Consider the following 18,648-nt stretch of genomic DNA (forward strand, 5'->3'; position numbering starts at 1 on the left):
GGCACTATGGTACTGTATTATAACTGTACATTGTTGAGGGAAATATATTACACCTTTATAGTTGAAGTTACCTTGTGCAATTCAGAAACTGCTGTTATGTGATCATTATCAATCAAAGTTTCCATTAAAGTTTGATATTTAAAGAGAGGTCTTTCCTTTATCATTCATTTGAGATTAATTAGAAAATATAGACTGGAAAATAAATGGCCTACACACAGCTCGCAGTAACAACGGCTACGTATAGGTAAGTCGTACATATTCTAGCTAAGGGGAACCCGAGAGGTTTAACATTTGTATGCTCAACATCAGGTTGAATAACACTATACTTCAGACTTTTTGATCTTACAGAAGTGGATTTGAGAAATTTTTACTGGTAACATATGAAAATTAGATCTATAGATGGATTTTGCAAAGGTCCACAACATATTTCTAGTAATACGACATATTTCATGCCCGTCTGTTGTGTATTTTAATTATTCTAACATGATTTGATTGCCAGTTGAACAAAGAAGAATGTCAAACTGTATTTTCTGTGATAAACAACGGTTGATGCGCAGACCATTTAGAACATTATGACGTAAAATATGACGTTAAATTGCCGCATGACGTCCAGTTCATTACTGCCTTAAATAAATGAAACCTAGCATAATTTTTACCAAAATATTCCAATGAACGTAAGAATGAAAACAATCGAGGCTTGTGGTTTGTCGTCTATTTTACCTCGATTGCAAAAATATTTCATGATTAATGTCCCTTTTATACATATTTATTGTTTTGATGGACTTCTTAGTACACACATTTGAAACAGACATAAGCTAATCCCCAATATCTTCATCTACATTGGAGTAATTAAACACCCTAGTGGCAGCTCCAGCTTCCTCGAATGTGCCCAGTTGCAGTATTCACCATCGAAAAAGTCGAGCGCGCTGTCTCCTGTGACAGCTCTTGTTTGTACTTAATTTGAAAATAAAATTAATGTTCTTCAAATCAAAGCATGTAAAAGTTGTTAATAAATTCGAGTAAACAGACTGGTCTTAAAAATCAAACACTTTTTTATTACCCTATTATAAGGTAAATATTGCTATGGATTTGAATCCATACTTTTAGCCTATCCTATTCGGGTCTGTCAAGAGGTCTCGTTATTCGGACCCCTATCCACCACCTCAGTTTTACGGCACTGTATTATAAATGTACATTGGTGAGGGAAATGTATTACACCTTAGTTGAAGTTACCCCGCGCAATTAGAAACTGCTGTTATGTGATAATTATCAATCAAAGTTTCCATTAAAGTTTGATATTTAAAGAGAGGTCTTTCCTTTATGGATTGGAAAATAATCGACCTACACTCATTTCACTGTAGCATTATCAGCATTCAGACTGCTTAGAAGTTACGGTCCTTTACCAGCGTTGAGTATCCACTAGATCTACCGTTACTTCAAATGTATTGTAATACTCGACCGATGCGTGGGAGAGTACTTAGAAGTGTACCATTTGGTGATGTATACTTCAGAATTGTTTAGCTTAGAGTATGTTGCAGTGGCGGGCATCTTTTGGTCCCGGTCTTTATTTATTAAATAAAACGAACGGGTAACGTAACGTAAAAGTGTTGAAACTGTAATAAGTAGCGAGCCATATAAATAGAAAGTTAATTCGTCTTGATGATAGAGCTTTTATGAAAGATTGTAAACTGTATTTCGATATACTACATGATACAATATGACGTACTTCTAATACAATAGGCTCTTGTAACAGCTTGTATTTGTAGCCTTCCACAACGGCTATACCGAAAACGGAAGTTGAAACTATTTTCGTTTTAGCCATGAACGTAATCATGGTAATGCAATATGTATATACGGCAATAAATCAAGGTATTGAATTTAACTGCCTTCCGCTCAATGTTTGATTATATATCCACTAATTCAGTGATATATGCATAATATATAATTGGAGTTTAAGTTATAAGCCGTGATATGTAGACGAGGTGGCCGAGTGGTTAAGGCGATGGACTGCTAATCCATTGGGCTCTGCCCGCGTGGGTTCGAATCCCATCCTCGTCGAAAAATTGTTTTAACAGTTACTGAACTCCAGTTCAAATAATAACAATAATTTACCCCACTGTATATCGTAGCATTACCTCCAGTTGATTTCAGTGCACTGCTCCCATAAAGTCAAATTTCCAGTTAGAAGAAATACTATCACGTTCCTTTTGAAAATTACATGTAGCTCTTTTATCAAAATTAAGACTTCATTCATCTTATTTTTTTTTAATTTATGAAAGATTAATGCAGCATTCATCTCAAATTATATTGTACCTGATGAAATGTGAAATCAACAGTCATCTAACACTTTTTTTTAAATTCACCACTTGATGCAATGCATCGTATTGTTACTAATTTCAGACCCTCGTAGGTTAAAAACTTAGGTAATGGAAATTTGAACTTGTTTACGTTAAAATTATAATAGATCATCATGATGCAACAACCTAGCTATAATTTTGATTGAAATAATTATTACAATTCGTACGGTTTCACTTAATTGCCTTCCCCTACATGTTAGCTATAGATTTGCAAAAAGTTAATTAATGCGCGTATTCTATAATTAAACTTATATCTTGTTTTGCAGTAATCTGATACATCGGTTGAGAGTAAAACGGTGTTCGTAATAAGTATAGACGTTAAGGCGATTGACTTCTAATCCAGTGGGCTCTGCCCGCGTGGATTCGAATCCCATCCTTTTCGAACAATTGTTTAAACATCAAATAACTACAATTTAAATAATAACAACAACAATTTTACCTCTCTAAATATCGTAACATTACCAAACATTGAATTCAGTGCATTGCTACCGTAAAATAAAATTTCCAGTTGTGAGAAATACTGTCACGTTTCTTTTGAGGAATTACATACGTGACGACTAAAACTTCTCAAACTTAAGTCGTCATTCATCTGAAATTGTTTTGTAATATATGGAAGATGAAAATTATTTTATATCTAATGAAATGTGAATCCTACATTCATCTGAATCTATTTTTTAATATGCTACATGATGCAATGCAACGTATTGCTACTACATTCAGACCCCCGCAGGTTAAAAACTTAGGGAATGATACTATTGTCGACTAAAATGGAAATTTGAACTTTTTTACGGATCGCTGAGATTAATGATGACATAGTTTCATGACGCATTTCTTTTGCAGATTTTTTTCATGAATAATGTCCCTTTTGTACTTATTTAATGCTTTGATGCACTTCTTACTAAATACATTTGAAACAGACATACGCTATTATCCAATTTCTGCATCCACATTGGAGTAATTAAACACCCCAGTGACAGTTCCAGCTTCCTCAGATGGACCCAGTTTCACTAATTAGGATCGAAATAGTCGAGCGCGCTGTCTCCTGTGACAGCTCTTGTTTGTACTTAAACTGAAAATAAAATTAATGTTCTTCAAATCAAAGCATGTAAAAAATTGTATATAAATACTTGAAAACAGACTGGTCTTAAAAATCAAACACTTTTATTACCCTATTTTAAGGTAAATATTGTCTATGGATTTGAAACCGTACATTCGGGTTTGTCAAGAGGTATGGTTATTCGGACCCTAACCGCCACCTCAGTTTAAAGGCACTACGGTACTGTATTATAAGTAATCATTGTTGAGGAAAATATATTACACCTTAGTTGAAGTTACCCTGTGCAATTAAGAAACTGTTATGTGATCATTATCAATCAATGTTTCCATTTAAGTTTGATATTTTAAGAGGATGCGTTCCTTTATAGACTGGGAAATAAATGACCTACACCCATTTCGCTGTAGCATTATCAGTATTCAGTCAGTTCCATTCAAATTGCTTAGAAATGTACCATTTAATGATGTATACGTCAGAACTGTTTTCAGAATTTCACCGAGCTTTAACAGAGTTTGTTGCAGTGGCAGGCATCTTTTGGTCCTGGACTTTATTTACTAAAATAAACGAACGGATAATGTAAGTAATAAGTAGCGAGCCACATAAATAGAAAGTTAATTCGTCTTGATGATAGAGCTATTATGACAGATTAATAAATCTATTTCGATATACCTAGTACATGAGGATGATACAATGTGACGTACTTCTAAAACAGTAGGCTCTTGCAACACCCTGTAGCCTTCCACCACGGCTATACCGAAAACGGAAGTTGAAACTAGTTTCGTTTTAGCCATGAATGTAATGATGCAATACCCATTGTTTCTATATACAGCAATTAATCAAGGTATTGAATTTAACTGCATTCCGCTCAATGTTTCATACAGATTTACAAGTTATATTTCCCATGATTCAGTGATATATGCATAATATATCATTAGCATTAAACTTAAAGGCGTGGTCAACCGAGTGGTTAAGGCGATGGACTGCTAATCCATTGGGCTCTGCCCGCGTGGGTTCGAATCCCATCCTCGTCGAACAAATTGTTTTAACACTTACTTAAACACAGAAGAACAATAATTTACCCCCTCTATATATCGTAGCATGAGGTGGCCGATTCCAGTGCATTGCTCCCATTAAGTCAAATTTCCAGTTGGAAAAATACTGTCACGTTTCTTTTGAGGAATTACATATAGCTCTTTTTACGTGACGACTAAAATTTTGTTATCAAAATTAAGTCTTCATTCATCTTAAATTATTTTGTAATATATGAAATATTAATGCAGCATTGATCTCAAATTATTTTATTCCTGATTAAATGTGAAACCAACATTCATCTAGATTTTTTTTTTAATTTAACACATGTTGTAATGCAACGTTTTGCTGTTTTCTACTACATTCAGACCCCCGCAGGTTAAAAACTTAGGTAATGATACTATTGTCGACTAAAATGGAAATTTGAACTTTTTAGGGATCGCTATGATGACAGTATGGCATGATGCATTTCTTTTGCAGAAATTTGTCATGAATAATGTCCCTTTTATACTTATTTAATGTTTTGATGCACTTCTTACTAAATACATTTGAAACAGACATAAGTTTTTATCTAAAATCTTCGTCCATATTGGAGTAATTAAACACTCCATTGACAGCTCCAGCTTCCTCAGGTGTGCCCAGTTTCACTCTTCAGCATCGAAAAAGTCGAGCGCACTGTCTATTGTGACAGCTCTTGTAGGTACTTAAATTGAAAAGAAAGGTAATGTTCTTCAAATCAAAGCATGTAAAAAGTTGTTTATAAATTCTTGAAAACAGACTGGTCTTAAAAATCAAACACATTTCATTTCCCTATTAGAAGGTAATAATTGTCTATGAACAGAAGAACAGAACATCACTTTATTAACTCTAGTTACATATTACAGTAACACAAGAGTGTACAATGCATAATACAATTAAACAAAGCATGCTTTTACACGTGACATAGTATAAAGAAGAACATTTTTTTAAATTTTTATTTTTTTTGAATTATTATTTAAATAAATAAACGAGATTTTACTTCATTTATTTGGTTGGAGGAGGGAGAGGGGGTAAATGCCCTAAGGTTTAACTGGTACTAACAAACATTTTTTTGAAACGGATTATAGGTATGGACAACTTATAATTGCGTGGGCGGATCGAATGTTTGTAAACATATCCTTTTACGCTAGGATAAGCACAACAACTTGGGTCACGTGACCGTCTGTGGACTTGAGAGCGTGTGAATTATGAAACACGTGCTATATTATGAATGAAATATTATATTTGTAAACAAAAAACGAATCTGGAATTACGTTCGTTATACAGTGACACTATTGGATGGATACATTTAAGCTATAAAGTAATATGGAATACTAATCAAAATAAGGTATGAGTATTATAAATTAGAATAATAATCGGGTGGCGGGAATTAGAGTTTACACTAATACATGTTGTACATGATGTTATATATCAATATCTAAGTAAGCTCTATATCTTCTCAAAAAGTGAATAAATGCACAGACAGCATTCTACTAAGCTGACATGTATATACACAGGGAATTAAATAATACAAATAGTATTATAGTATGGATTTGAAACCGCACTTCTAGCCTATCCAAAATGGATTTGTCAAGAGGTGTGGTTATTTGGACCCGTAGCCACCACCTCAGTTTAAAAGCACTACGGCACTGTAAAGTAAATGTACGTTGTTGAGGAAAATGTATTACACCTTAGTTGAAGTTACCTTGTGCAATTAAGAAACTAGTGTTATGTGATCATTACCAGTCAAAATTTCCATTAAAGTTTGACATTTTTAATTGATATATTTTTTTGTAATATATGAAAGATTAATGCGTCATTCATCTCAAATTATTGTATACCTGATGAAATGTGACATCAGCAGTCATCTAAATCTATTTTTTTAATTTTGCCACATGATGCAGTGCAACGTATTGCTACTACATTCAGATCTCCGTAGGTTAAAAACTAAGGTAATGATACTATTGTCGACTAAAATCGAAGTTTGAACTATAATTATGATGCAACAATCTAGCAATATTTTTGATAGACTGAATAATTATTACAATTCATACGGTTGTCGACCTAAACCTATTTTTTTTTAATTCACCACTTAAGGCATCGCCTACAGTGGCAGCCACTTGACTCAAAATTTTACATGCAAATTTTCATAAAAATAAAAGGTGACTAAGTGGTAACTATAAAGTCAATAAATTTGTCATAATTATGTTTTAAATATCTATGTGAACATATGCAAGTAGAAGGATGTGCATTTAACTACCTGTATTATGCCTTTATTCGATATTTTTTATGACAAAATTTTGCAATTTTATCTGCAGTCAAACTCAATATATATTCAATACATTTCAAAGATAATTACAGCCAAATGTAAAGCAGACCGTGAAGAATAAAGTCTTCAGAAATTATTTTGAAATTTTACCTGATTACTGAATTATACACAAAAATCCCAACACCATCAATTTATCCAATTTGTGTTATCTGTTCACACATAATTTACATGTATATAAACAGGTGATATTATAGGATTATGTATAGGTTTACCTGGCTACCTGTGGTCAGTAATGCATGTACAAACAACATTTTAAATTAAATTTACATGGGGTTGTCTTTTTGTGTCTAATGCAATAACCAGGAACAATTTCGACAAAAATCCGTAGGAGTTTGCAGTATACATATTGTACTATGAAATTAACTAAATTCTGTCTTTGTAATATTTTTTATATTGGAGTTCTACTGCACATAAAATTTCAATATTTTGGGGTAAATTTTCGGTCTAAACGAGACTCGAATATTTTACAAGCGGCATATGTACTATAAATCATCATATGCTTCTTATGTTGATGATAATTTGACCAGCTGTTAAGGCTTTAGTGCAATTTTCAAGAGAAAAATACTCGGCCTGAAAATATGAACTGATACTGAGTTGTGACTGTGGCGATGCCTTAATGCAATGCGACGTATTGCTACTACATTCAGACCTCCGCAGGTTAAAAACTTAGGTAGTTATACTATTGTCGACTAAAATGGAAGTTTGAACTATTATTATGATGCAACAACTAGCAATAATTTTAATAGAAATAATTATTACAATTCATACGGTTTCCGAAAAGAATATTTTAATTGCCTTTCCCTACATATTAGATACAGATTTATAAAAAAAGGGTAATTAATGCGCTTATTCTATAATTTACCTTATTTTGTGAAACTTACATATTGTTTTGCAGTGATCTAATGTATTAGTAGAGCATAAAACTTTTTGCGCAATACGTAGACGAGGTGGCCGAGTGGTTAAGGCGATGGACTGCTAATCCATTGGGCTCTGCCCGCGTGGGTTCGAATCCCATCCTCGTCGAGCATCTGTTTTTATTTTATTATTGCGTTTCTTTTATTTACAAATTTACGTGGAATTTAAGATTTACGTAGAATTGTATATGGCATGGCTTTTTTAACGTGAGGACTAAAATTTTGTATATACATTTTTTTGTAGTATATGAAAGATAATGCAGCATTCACCTGTTTTCAAATTTAAATTGATGTAAAACATTTTTCACTACTGTTTGTTTGTGTTTAGCCCGTCTTCAACAGTATTTCACTTATATAACGGCGGGCAGTTAACCTTTAGAACCAGTGTCCCTGGGTTTTGTACCAGTACAAACCTGTTCTCTGCAAGTAATAGCCAACTTCCCCACATGAGTCAGAGGTGGAGGACGAATGCTTTCAGACACAATGTCTTTTTATTTGATGAAATACTCAGGGGGATTGAACTAACAACCCTGCGATCCGTAGATCCGCACTCTCCCTATTGAGTTAAGCCGGGGGCTAGATGACTACTGTCTTCCTACAGATTTTTGACGTCTTGGAAAAGGCCTATGCAGAACAATAATAAGTCGATCCTGATATTACCCATCGCCTTATATTTGATTATTGATTATTATTATTATTGTCGTTATTATTACTATTATTGTCGTTATTATTATGTACAACGCCATTGAATATGTCATTGTATAGAAATAGGCGTTTAATCAAATTATTCAGTTTCAGTTTCAGTTGATTTTGACTTTGAAGATACGCCTTCTTTTCAGAAGTTTGGCCTAGTCGTCTGTAATTATGTGCAACTTGGTCGAAATACGACTACTTTAAACGGGCAAATCATTGACACATTAGCTGTTTAAATACATAATATACACTCACTAGCTTATCAACATGAGGCCGTGCATAGCAATTGCATATAATTAGAGAGTAGTTTTCAAAACAGTCATATGACATGTTGATAGCTAGGATAATTAACTGCTTACACACTGGAAACACACCTATAAATATAATAGTTTGCGGTCAAGCCCTATGTGGGCTTGCCTAGTGAAAATAAAATGGATTTGGCTAGACACTTGCGATGAAGATGATTATGGTTTGATGAATATGGTCACGTGACAATATGGCGGATTTATTTTCAAGCTGTTAAAATTTTAGTGAAAATCGGATTTAAAAGTGCTTTTTGACTTAATAAGTATTTGGATTTTTCTTATTTGTGAAGGTTACTTAACAGTGAACTGTAGTGAGAGTTGTTTTATCAATAAACAGTGAGATTATATCAAATTTCATGGATGTACGTTTTGGCGGGATGAACTCTAAAACTTTGATACGTTTTGAAAGGGTTTGATGGGTAGAAGGAAGCGAACGAAATCTCAGGCTTCACCAAATTTCCTGTTTGAACAACCTGGAAAAAGATTAACTATGTCAAACCAGAGTCCGGCGGCTACATCCCCTAATGGTAACTTTATAGCACAAGTACCTGGATATCAAGGTCAATTTTTACCTCCACATACCCAGTTTATGACCCCACCTCAATATCAACAACAGTGCACACAATCTTCAATGCCTACAATGCCCATCAATCAAGCAATCATGGAAAAGCTCGAGGCAATGGACAAAAGATTAAATAAACTGGATATTATTGAAAGCCAGATTAGCAACTTGACCCAGAAAATGACCGTTATAGATCAGCGTGTTTCATCGCTCGAGAGCAAAGTACATGAACAAAACAGTAAATTAACTGAATTTGAAGTAAGTAGAAATTTTGATTCGCAATCAAATGATGAGATCAGGAAAAAACAATGTGACATTGACAAACAAGTGAAATCTGGTCTAGAATCAAATAAAAAGGTGATGTCTGAGTGTGAATCATTAAAGCAGGAAACCCATAGATTATCAGAGGTATAATAAATTTAAATTATTTTGTGCCTTTATAGACTATGAAAAGGCGTTTGATACTGTAACTCGTGAAGCTTTATGGGTAAAACTTTGTAATTCAGGTATTAGTTGTAAAGTCATTACAATGTTAAAGTCTATATACGCAAGTGTTAAGTCATGTGTTAAATTAACTTCTAATATGAAAATGTCCGACTTTTTTGACGTCACTATTGGCTTAAAACAAGGGGAACCACTCTCGCCTCTACTGTTTATCTTGTTTTTAAACGATATTAGAAATTGTATAGATTTCAACAACCTAACAGAGAATGATTTAAATCAGTTGTCTATGTATATGTTAATCTTTGCGGATGACATCGTTTTATTCACAACAAATGCTGATACTCTACAAGCACAGCTAGATTGTATTTATCATTATTCTATTAAATGGGGCCTTAAGATAAATGTTAAAAAGACTAAAGTCTGCATTTTTGAAAAACGAAAACAAAATCATGCATTTGAATGGTTTGTTAATGGTGAGAAATTAGAAATTGTCGATAATTTTTGCTATCTAGGTGTAAACTTTACATACACTGGTAATATGAAAAACGCTGTAAAGACTCTCTCTGATCAAGCCTTAAGGGCATATAGCAATTTGCTGTCTCTATTTAGTAGGATTAAGGCTTAAAATAAAATTAAGTTTGTTTGACCTTTACCTACCGACCCGATAAAATTGCCCCGACTCAAATAATTTTATTGCATTCCAGAGAAAAAAAATATTTTTATTTTCTTATCAGAGGGAAAAACTGATTTTGGTGCTTGAAACTGGCGATTATTTTATTTAACAAATGCATAGATAATTATGGCAAGTGAGAAAGTAAGTAGAAAATCGATAAAGCGGACTGTTTATTATCTCGTGTATTCCGAAAACGTGTCAACTTTGCCGATAACGTTGCCTAAGGCCATAGGATGCAGACGACAATCAAACCGCTTATAGCCGGAAGGCAATCTGACAAAAGGACATAATTTTACAAATCTAGTATCTAATTTACCCGCGAAACGTAAAGTATACCAAAACGTCATGCCAGTAATTTTCCATTCCACGAGCACGTGCGCCCTATCGTAATATCCAATTTCCAGCGCTCGACGTTACTTTTGTTTACACATACACAAAAAACGCGCGTAGTGCATTCATTTTTTGTTATTATCGCATCAATATTTTTAGCACCGCTTAAGAAGTAATATAGTTTGAATTCTATAACGATTTTAATAAGATATCGACAGGAATGTAGGCAAAATTCTATAAAAACGGTCAAATTTAAATTTAGTTCTTTGTAAAATTTCAAACAGTGCGATCTTAATTATTTATTTCCTTCTAAGGGTAAATAAATGATATATTCTATGGGCATAAAGTTCAGACTTTTGACCAGAAAGTACAAAAAACAGAATAAAAAAATCTTAAATAATGAAAAAGCGTCAGCAATTTAAAAACATGGCGTAAAACGATTTTTGGCAAACAAATTTATGTTAGTGCGGCAAAATAGCTCACAGAGGTAGAATATCCACACTTATCGTTTGACACATTTACCTGTCAATTTATACAGTGTGTGTGTTTACGTTTGTTTATCCTCGCCGCCGGGTATTCCCATATGGGCGAGCATTCGTCTAACATCATTATGTTCTTCTAAAGTTACGTCTAACGTTGTTATCTTCTAAGGTTATAGTCATCTAATATTGTTATTTTCTCATGTCATCTCACGGCAACCTTGATGGTCCGACTTTTGATGACGTCATTGTGTTGACTTCAGTTCAGTCTTCTAACTTAAATGATGGTGTACTACGCCTTCTAGTGCTAAATTTCGCCTCGCCGCCGCCCTCATGGTGTTAAAACGTGATGGCCGATGAAATGCCATCTCGTTGAAGCTATCTCCGTTGTCCCTGCAGCCTGCTCATCGTCGTTACAGCCGGAACGCCAGTCTTCTGCTCTCCCGTAGGTCAATCCGTAGGTCAATCCAAGCATAATCGAACCAGCCGATCATGCTGCTCTATATACCAGCTGTTAATTCTTCCACATTCATCGGTAGTTGATAAAAACGTCGGATGAAAAGTCGTACACCCCTACGACTCATCCTGCCAGATGAACACGCCCGTGTACCATATATAGTCATGGACATCCAGCTCGGGTAAAAGCAAAGGTAAAAGCCGGTAGACGTCGAAGATGGAGAACGATGGTAACGAACCCAAGAGCCCCGGCAACAGGATGCGTAGTCGACAGTGGTAGCTCAACGAGATGATCTAACTTCGGTTGCAGTACTCTTTTTAGGGCCACTACCGCCGATGTCAGTCATGTGTCGCTAACTAGGCCGTATAACAATATACGTGACAATATACATGTTGACCTAGCTAGCGACATATGTTCTGCTCCTGAGCTCTCGCCGCGTGCACGTCGCGGAGCAGGCATGCGGCTCTACCGGAAGTGGTCATAAATATATTGAGGACAGCCGGTAGAGTCACAACTAAGGGCGAGGGCTGTGGCCCTAAGAAGGATCGTTTACCACCTCAGCTTTGTATTGTCATCTTCCACGAACGCTGAGATTGGTACTCCGCAAGGACTACGAGGGACAGCATGACAAGACGCCCGCTGACGCTCTATGATGGACAGTGAAGGCGCGAATATTCTCGCTCATATGGGACTCCCGGCAGCGAGTATAAATAAAACTACAAACAACAACGACATATGTTCCCTCTCCACGACGTGAACGTCTCGGCGGTCCAGGAGAAGAATTTATACAGGATATTGAATTCGCTTTAACAAATTAAAGAAGAAACTTTTTTATTGATTAATTTAAAGAACCGAGGCGGTACGATCAAACAGTGATGTGTCATATGGCGCGAAAACATGACGTAATTCCATGACAATCTCGGGCAACTATACCGCTTTGATCTCCACTTCAGATGCCATGATACCGACATACGTCTTTTAAATAGCTCTTCGAAGGGAATGTTAATTGATGATGAAAACAAGGACAATGACTAAGTTTATCAACAGAATAATTACCGATAATCGTTTACGCTTTTTATTTCGCTTTCAACATTGGGTGGATTATGATTATTGTGTCCATATTTTTGGGACACTTTACAAAATAATCATTTTTCGGGAAATAAGTCTTGAGAAAGTGAAAATAACTAGTCCTAACACTTTTGGAAAATACGGTAGGGGCTAGACTTTGATTATTAATACTATCGATGCAGTCATTATGGAGAGCAACTAGATGGTGGAGATTACAAAAATACAGTGAAAAAAAATGTCTGCTGTGAAAAGGAAATTTAAGAAGAACAAATATGATTGATTACAAAGGAAACATAGTGTACATGAGAATATTATTTGTCTACTATGTGTTAAATTATATTTGAAATTTGCTTGTACATAATACTGCTTTCATAACAGTGACAGTATTGCGGCAATTGACAGGCGAGTGGTGGGAAATTTAATTATCTGTGAAAATATATTATAAACTGACTTAATTGTTGATTTCAAAATGTCTTTAATCAGATATTGTTTTGAAATGCATTTGTTCGAAGTGAGAAAATCTCAGTTTTCGAATTTCAAGAAATTGACAAGAGCGTAAATGTGTTGAAATATTACAGGCTAGATAGTTTAAATATTTTGATTTTGTTATGCCAGAACAAAGAGCTATAAAAATCTTATACTTCTTTTGCCAGGACAATGGCATAATAAATGTCTGATGTCGGAAAACCCAATCTTGTTTCTGTTCTTAGTAACATGACCAATGCGTGCAAGTAGCTTGAAGCTAAAAAATCATCACTTTTCCTTGCATACTGCCATAACCATTGTAAAAACCTTCTAAAACTCGTAAAAAGTTATTATCTATTGAATTAAGCATCAAACACTTGTTGAAAATAAGCTGTAATTCAATAGTGTGTTTAGATGCCAAATATCGCGTATTTTCGCGACTATATTGTTTTGTACTTTTAATTTATTTATTTATTTGGGTTTTACGGCGCACCAACACAGTATAGGTTATATGGCACCAAACAGGACTACAAATTTTGGTTCCACATCTCATTTACATCGAAATAAAAACATGAGGTATGGAATCAAAATTTGCATACCTGCTGGAATCACAGAGTTGCTGCAAAACCAAGTGTTAAGACCCTATTAGATCATGCAAGGGTAAGGCAGTGGTTCCAATTCTTTTCATACACAGATCGTCCCAGAACCACATGGGGCTTGTACATTTAAGCGCAGATGTAGTGAAAACAATCATGAAAACACTTTTGATATATATATAAAGAAAAAGTGTAGACATGAAAGATACTCAAAGACTTGGTGAACTTTGCCTTATGTGCAAATTAAGTCTGTGCCCATATTGTATGTGCATGAATAGGGCTAGGTGTTTATATATTGCAAGCATACATTTAAAAGAGCATCTTCAGAGATTATCTACAAGCAGTAGTATTAATAAATAGACTTTATTACTGAGACAACAAACATTTAAAAAACTAAAATATAATAAAATTATTTACCTACCTACCTACCCACTGTAAAAATACTGGGTCGGTAAAGGTCAAACAAACTTAATTTTAATTTAGGCCTAATCTAGATGTTAGAACGAAATTATCACTTTTTGATACAATGGTTGCACCTATTCTATTGTATGCGTCTGATATTTGGGGAATATACGATTTTAAAGAAATAGATAAAATTCATTTACGATTTTGTAAATATGTCTTAGGTGTGCGTAATCAAACCCCAAACTTGGCTGTTTTTGGAGAACTTGGTCGTTTTCCATTGTCTGTTATCATGAAAGAGAGAGCATTAAAATATTGGATAAAAGTCATGAAAAACCAAGATATGCCTATGTATAGACTATTTGTTGAACAATGCAATAGCCGAAATGTAAATTCATGGTCTCATAAAATTAAATCTTTGTTAGATAATTTAGGCTTTAGTGATGTCTTTTTGAATTTTGATTCAAATTGTAACTATTATAATATGTTTAAACAACGGTTACGCGATCAGTATATACAAAACTGGAAAGCTTCGATTCAAAATATATCAAAATTGGAATATTATAGAAAATTTAAAGTAGAATTCTGTTATGAGAAATATTTGGATATATTGCAAAGTAATTTATTGAGAAGGCAATACACCAGTTTTAGAACTGCATCGCATAGCCTGGAGATTGAGGTTGGACGTTATACTGGTATTGATAGACAACAGCGTGTCTGTAAAATGTGCTCAAGTCATTTTGTTGAGTCCGAATATCACTTCCTACTTTGTTGTAACAAGTACTCAAACATTAGACAGAAATATTCTATAAATACAGCCTGGCCGTCTGTACAGAAATTCATTAATATTATGTCATCTACTAATAAGAAAAGAGTGATTAATAATGCTAAATATGTAAGCGAAGCTTTTAAATTACGGAAACAAACCCTTGAAGTTCTAACCGCTTCTTAGTTTTGTTTACTATGTTATCTTTTTGGATGATATGTTCCGCTTTATTTGTATGTTATAATTGTTTCTATATTTCATGTCAATATGTCTTGACCATATTTGTAATAGATTTTGTAAATGGTCAAAGGCATTTGTAATGCCGATTTGCCAATAAATGAAATGAAATGATGTTTAATGCCTTAATCATGTCAGTAATTCCACACAAGCTTTAAAAAATGCAAATATTACCTCATCTGTAAAGGCAGTAATGCTATGTATAAAAATAGCTATTTGCCAATGTGGTGGTAATAATTGCAACGGCTGATCAACTTATAAACTTGGATAATAAACATATACTCTTTGCACTTGCAAGATACATAGATAAATAAATGAGTGTTCAACTTTCTTTACAAATTACATAAAACAGTTTTGTATGGTCTGTTGCTGAAAATAGGCTGTGTAAAATGGTTTTGTGTCTTTATAATCTTTCCAATATAGATATGACAATATTTGATTTTAATTATTTCTATTTAAAATTCATATTCATGATCAACATGTTTTTGATTTACAGTATAATGAAGGTTCGTTTCATGAAATAAAACACTACTTTATATTCATATTTTTGTGGTCATTTTACTTTTGACGGCAATTTTATTAACACAGTAGCATACAATATACTATAGTATGTCAACAATACGGTATGCAGCCTTAAATATCATACTGTGTAAATATTGAGCATTATTTTCGGTTTTTAGAAATATTTGGCATGATAACAGGTTACTGGAAGACATATTGGATTTTAGCGGCCATTTTGAAAATGACCGACAAGTCGGCCATCTTGATATTACAGCAACTTCCTTTCGTTTTCTTATATAGATAATATCCAGTAACATTTGTACCAAGTTTGATGCTTTTCCCAAAATGGCACGATTTTATGAACTTAAGCCACCATATGACTGCACTAGTAGATTGTATTTACGTTTAAAGAAAGGAGGCACATACCATCTGTATATCTGTATTTATTACTTTGGTATTGCAAAAATATAGTTATCGCAGGAACAGGTACGAAACTTTCACATACTTTTGTGTATATACATATGTGTAATATATAATGTAAACACAGAAATAAGTGGGGTAATGGTTGTACTTGCTAAGAAGTACATATATATATTTAAGACTTTTATTCTTAGCAGTAGTTACAACCTCTATTATAGTGTTAATTTGATGGAATTCAGAAATAGAAAACAAAACAGAACTATGAATTATGCTACAAAATATTTTGTTTCTACTTAAATTGAAAATAAAATTCATGTTCTTCAAATCAAAGCATTCATTAAATTAAAAGTCGTATGTTAATTCTTGAAAACAGACTGTTCTTAAATATCAAACACTTTTTATTACCCTATTATAAGGTAGTGGATATGGGTTTGAAACCATACCATCTGAACTCTGAACCGTGATCAGTTAGAGGACAAATCACTCGAAGGCCTTGATTATTTGTTGAATTAAAGGCGACGTCTGCTGACCTCTTGCATACTAAGGTGTAACGGTTGCTAAGTGAAACTAATGTGACTCATTAAGTATTAGGCAGTTACTTATATTTATTAAAACAAAGTGAAGCAGCTGTAGTCGAAACCAAATCTATACCCTTGTCTATAATTTGTCTGAAAACTGTATTATGTTGGTAACACTAAATATTTAAAGTTCACAGATCTTATGAGCTTTAATTATTTAAAGCCTTTATGTCTGATTTAGATTTTTAGATATTTTTATTATAACATCAAGCTCTTACCAGCATTCAGACAGTTTCGTTCAAATTGCTTAGAAGAGTACTGTTTAGTGATGTATACGTCAGAATTGTTTAGAGAATGTCACCAAGCTTGAAATGTAGCCCAAAGTAGCTGTTATGTTGGTCCCGGCCTGTATTTATTAAAGGAAACGCTAATAAAACGAACGGGTAACATAAAACTGCTGAAACTGTAATAAGTAGTGAGTCATATTAACAGAAAGTTAATTCGTCCTCATGAAGGAGCTTTTTATGAAAGATTGATAAAACTATTTCGATATACTATGTACTTCCTGATGAAGACTAATAAAAATAGTCGAAACGTTGAATGAAAATTGAGTTAGCCTTGTAATTCTCCTGTTCTCTGGATATACTATGTACGGAATACAATGTGACGTAGTTCTAATAAAGTTGGCTCTTGCAACACCTTGTACATACCGTTCCACCACGGGTAGATATACCGAAAACGGAAGTTGAAACTAGTTTCCTTTTAGCCATGGACTTAATGATGCAATACCCAAGCAATAATAATAATTTTAGGTATTGAATTTAACTTCCTTCCGCTCAGTAGGTATATATCCTATGATTCAGTGATATATACATAAAATATTATTGGACGTGATATATAGACGAGGTGGCCGAGTGGTTAAGGCGATGGACTGCTAATCCATTGGGCTCTGCCCGCGTGGGTTCGAATCCCATCCTCGTCGAACGATTGTTTTAAGAAGAACTACAACTATAACAGTAATTTACCCCCTCTATATATCGTAGCATGACCTCACATTGATTTCAGTGCAGTGCTCCCATAAAGTCAAGTTTTCAGTCGAAAAAAAAAAAACTATCACGTTTCTTTTGAGGAATTACATTGAGCTTTTTTAACGTGGCGACTAATATTTTGTTAATTAAGTCGTCATTTATCTTACATTATTTTGTAATATATGAAAGATTAATAAAGCATTCATCTGAAATTAGTTTGTACCTGATAAAATGTGAATGTTACAGTCAGCTAAAACTATTTTTTAAATTTACCACATGATGCAATGTATCGTATTACTACTACATTCAGACACCTCCCCCCACCCCCCACCCCAGGTTAAAAACTTAGGTAATGCTACTATTGTTGACTAAAATGGAAGTTTGAACTTTTTTACCTTTAAATTATAATAGGCAATTATGATGCAACAACCTAGCAATAATTTTAATTGAAATAATTATTACAATTCATACGGTTTCCGAAAAGAATATCAATTGATTTAATTGCCTTCTGCTACATGTTTGATATAGATTTACGATTTAGTTAATTAATGCGTTTCTTTTCTATACTTTACTATGGCATGTCAGACGTTGCTAAATTATATAATCTATATTATTATTATTGTATGTCTGTTATTGTTATTCAATGTCATGTCATTCATATTCTAAAGCTTGCTATTGTTATTGTATATGTCGTTATTCTCATTGTATGTTCGATATTCTTATGGTAAAAGTCATTATTGTTATTCTATATTTCGTTATTGTTATTGTATCTCTAATATTGTTATTCAATGTCGTGTCATTCATATGCTAAGTCTTACCATTGTTATTGTAATTGTCGTTATTCTTGATGTAACTATGTTCGACATACTTATTAAAAGTCATTATTGCTATTCTATTATTGTTATTGTATCTTTGATATTGTTATTCAATGTCGTGTCATTCATATTCTAAGTCTTGCCTTTGTATGTTCGATATTCTTACGGTAAAAGTCATTATTGTTGTT

At 33.7% G+C, this 18,648-nt stretch overlaps 4 non-coding genes across 4 annotated transcripts; all 4 read left to right on the plus strand.

The window, feature by feature from the left end:
• The first annotated feature begins 1,976 nt into the window (after nucleotides 1–1,976).
• Nucleotides 1,977–2,058, plus strand: Trnas-gcu (transfer RNA serine (anticodon GCU)). Its single transcript has one exon. It is a non-coding gene; the product is annotated as a tRNA-Ser (tRNA).
• A 2,301-nt stretch (nucleotides 2,059–4,359) lies between these two features.
• Trnas-gcu (transfer RNA serine (anticodon GCU)) lies at nucleotides 4,360–4,442 on the plus strand. The gene has a single exon. It is a non-coding gene; the product is annotated as a tRNA-Ser (tRNA).
• Nucleotides 4,443–7,728: 3,286 nt separating this feature from the next.
• On the plus strand, nucleotides 7,729–7,810 carry Trnas-gcu (transfer RNA serine (anticodon GCU)). Its single transcript has one exon. It is a non-coding gene; the product is annotated as a tRNA-Ser (tRNA).
• A 9,707-nt stretch (nucleotides 7,811–17,517) lies between these two features.
• On the plus strand, nucleotides 17,518–17,599 carry Trnas-gcu (transfer RNA serine (anticodon GCU)). Its single transcript has one exon. It is a non-coding gene; the product is annotated as a tRNA-Ser (tRNA).
• Nucleotides 17,600–18,648: the final 1,049 nt, after the last annotated feature.

Source organism: Mercenaria mercenaria, unplaced genomic scaffold (assembly GCF_021730395.1).
Source record: "Mercenaria mercenaria strain notata unplaced genomic scaffold, MADL_Memer_1 contig_2925, whole genome shotgun sequence".
NCBI lineage: Eukaryota > Metazoa > Mollusca > Bivalvia > Venerida > Veneridae > Mercenaria > Mercenaria mercenaria.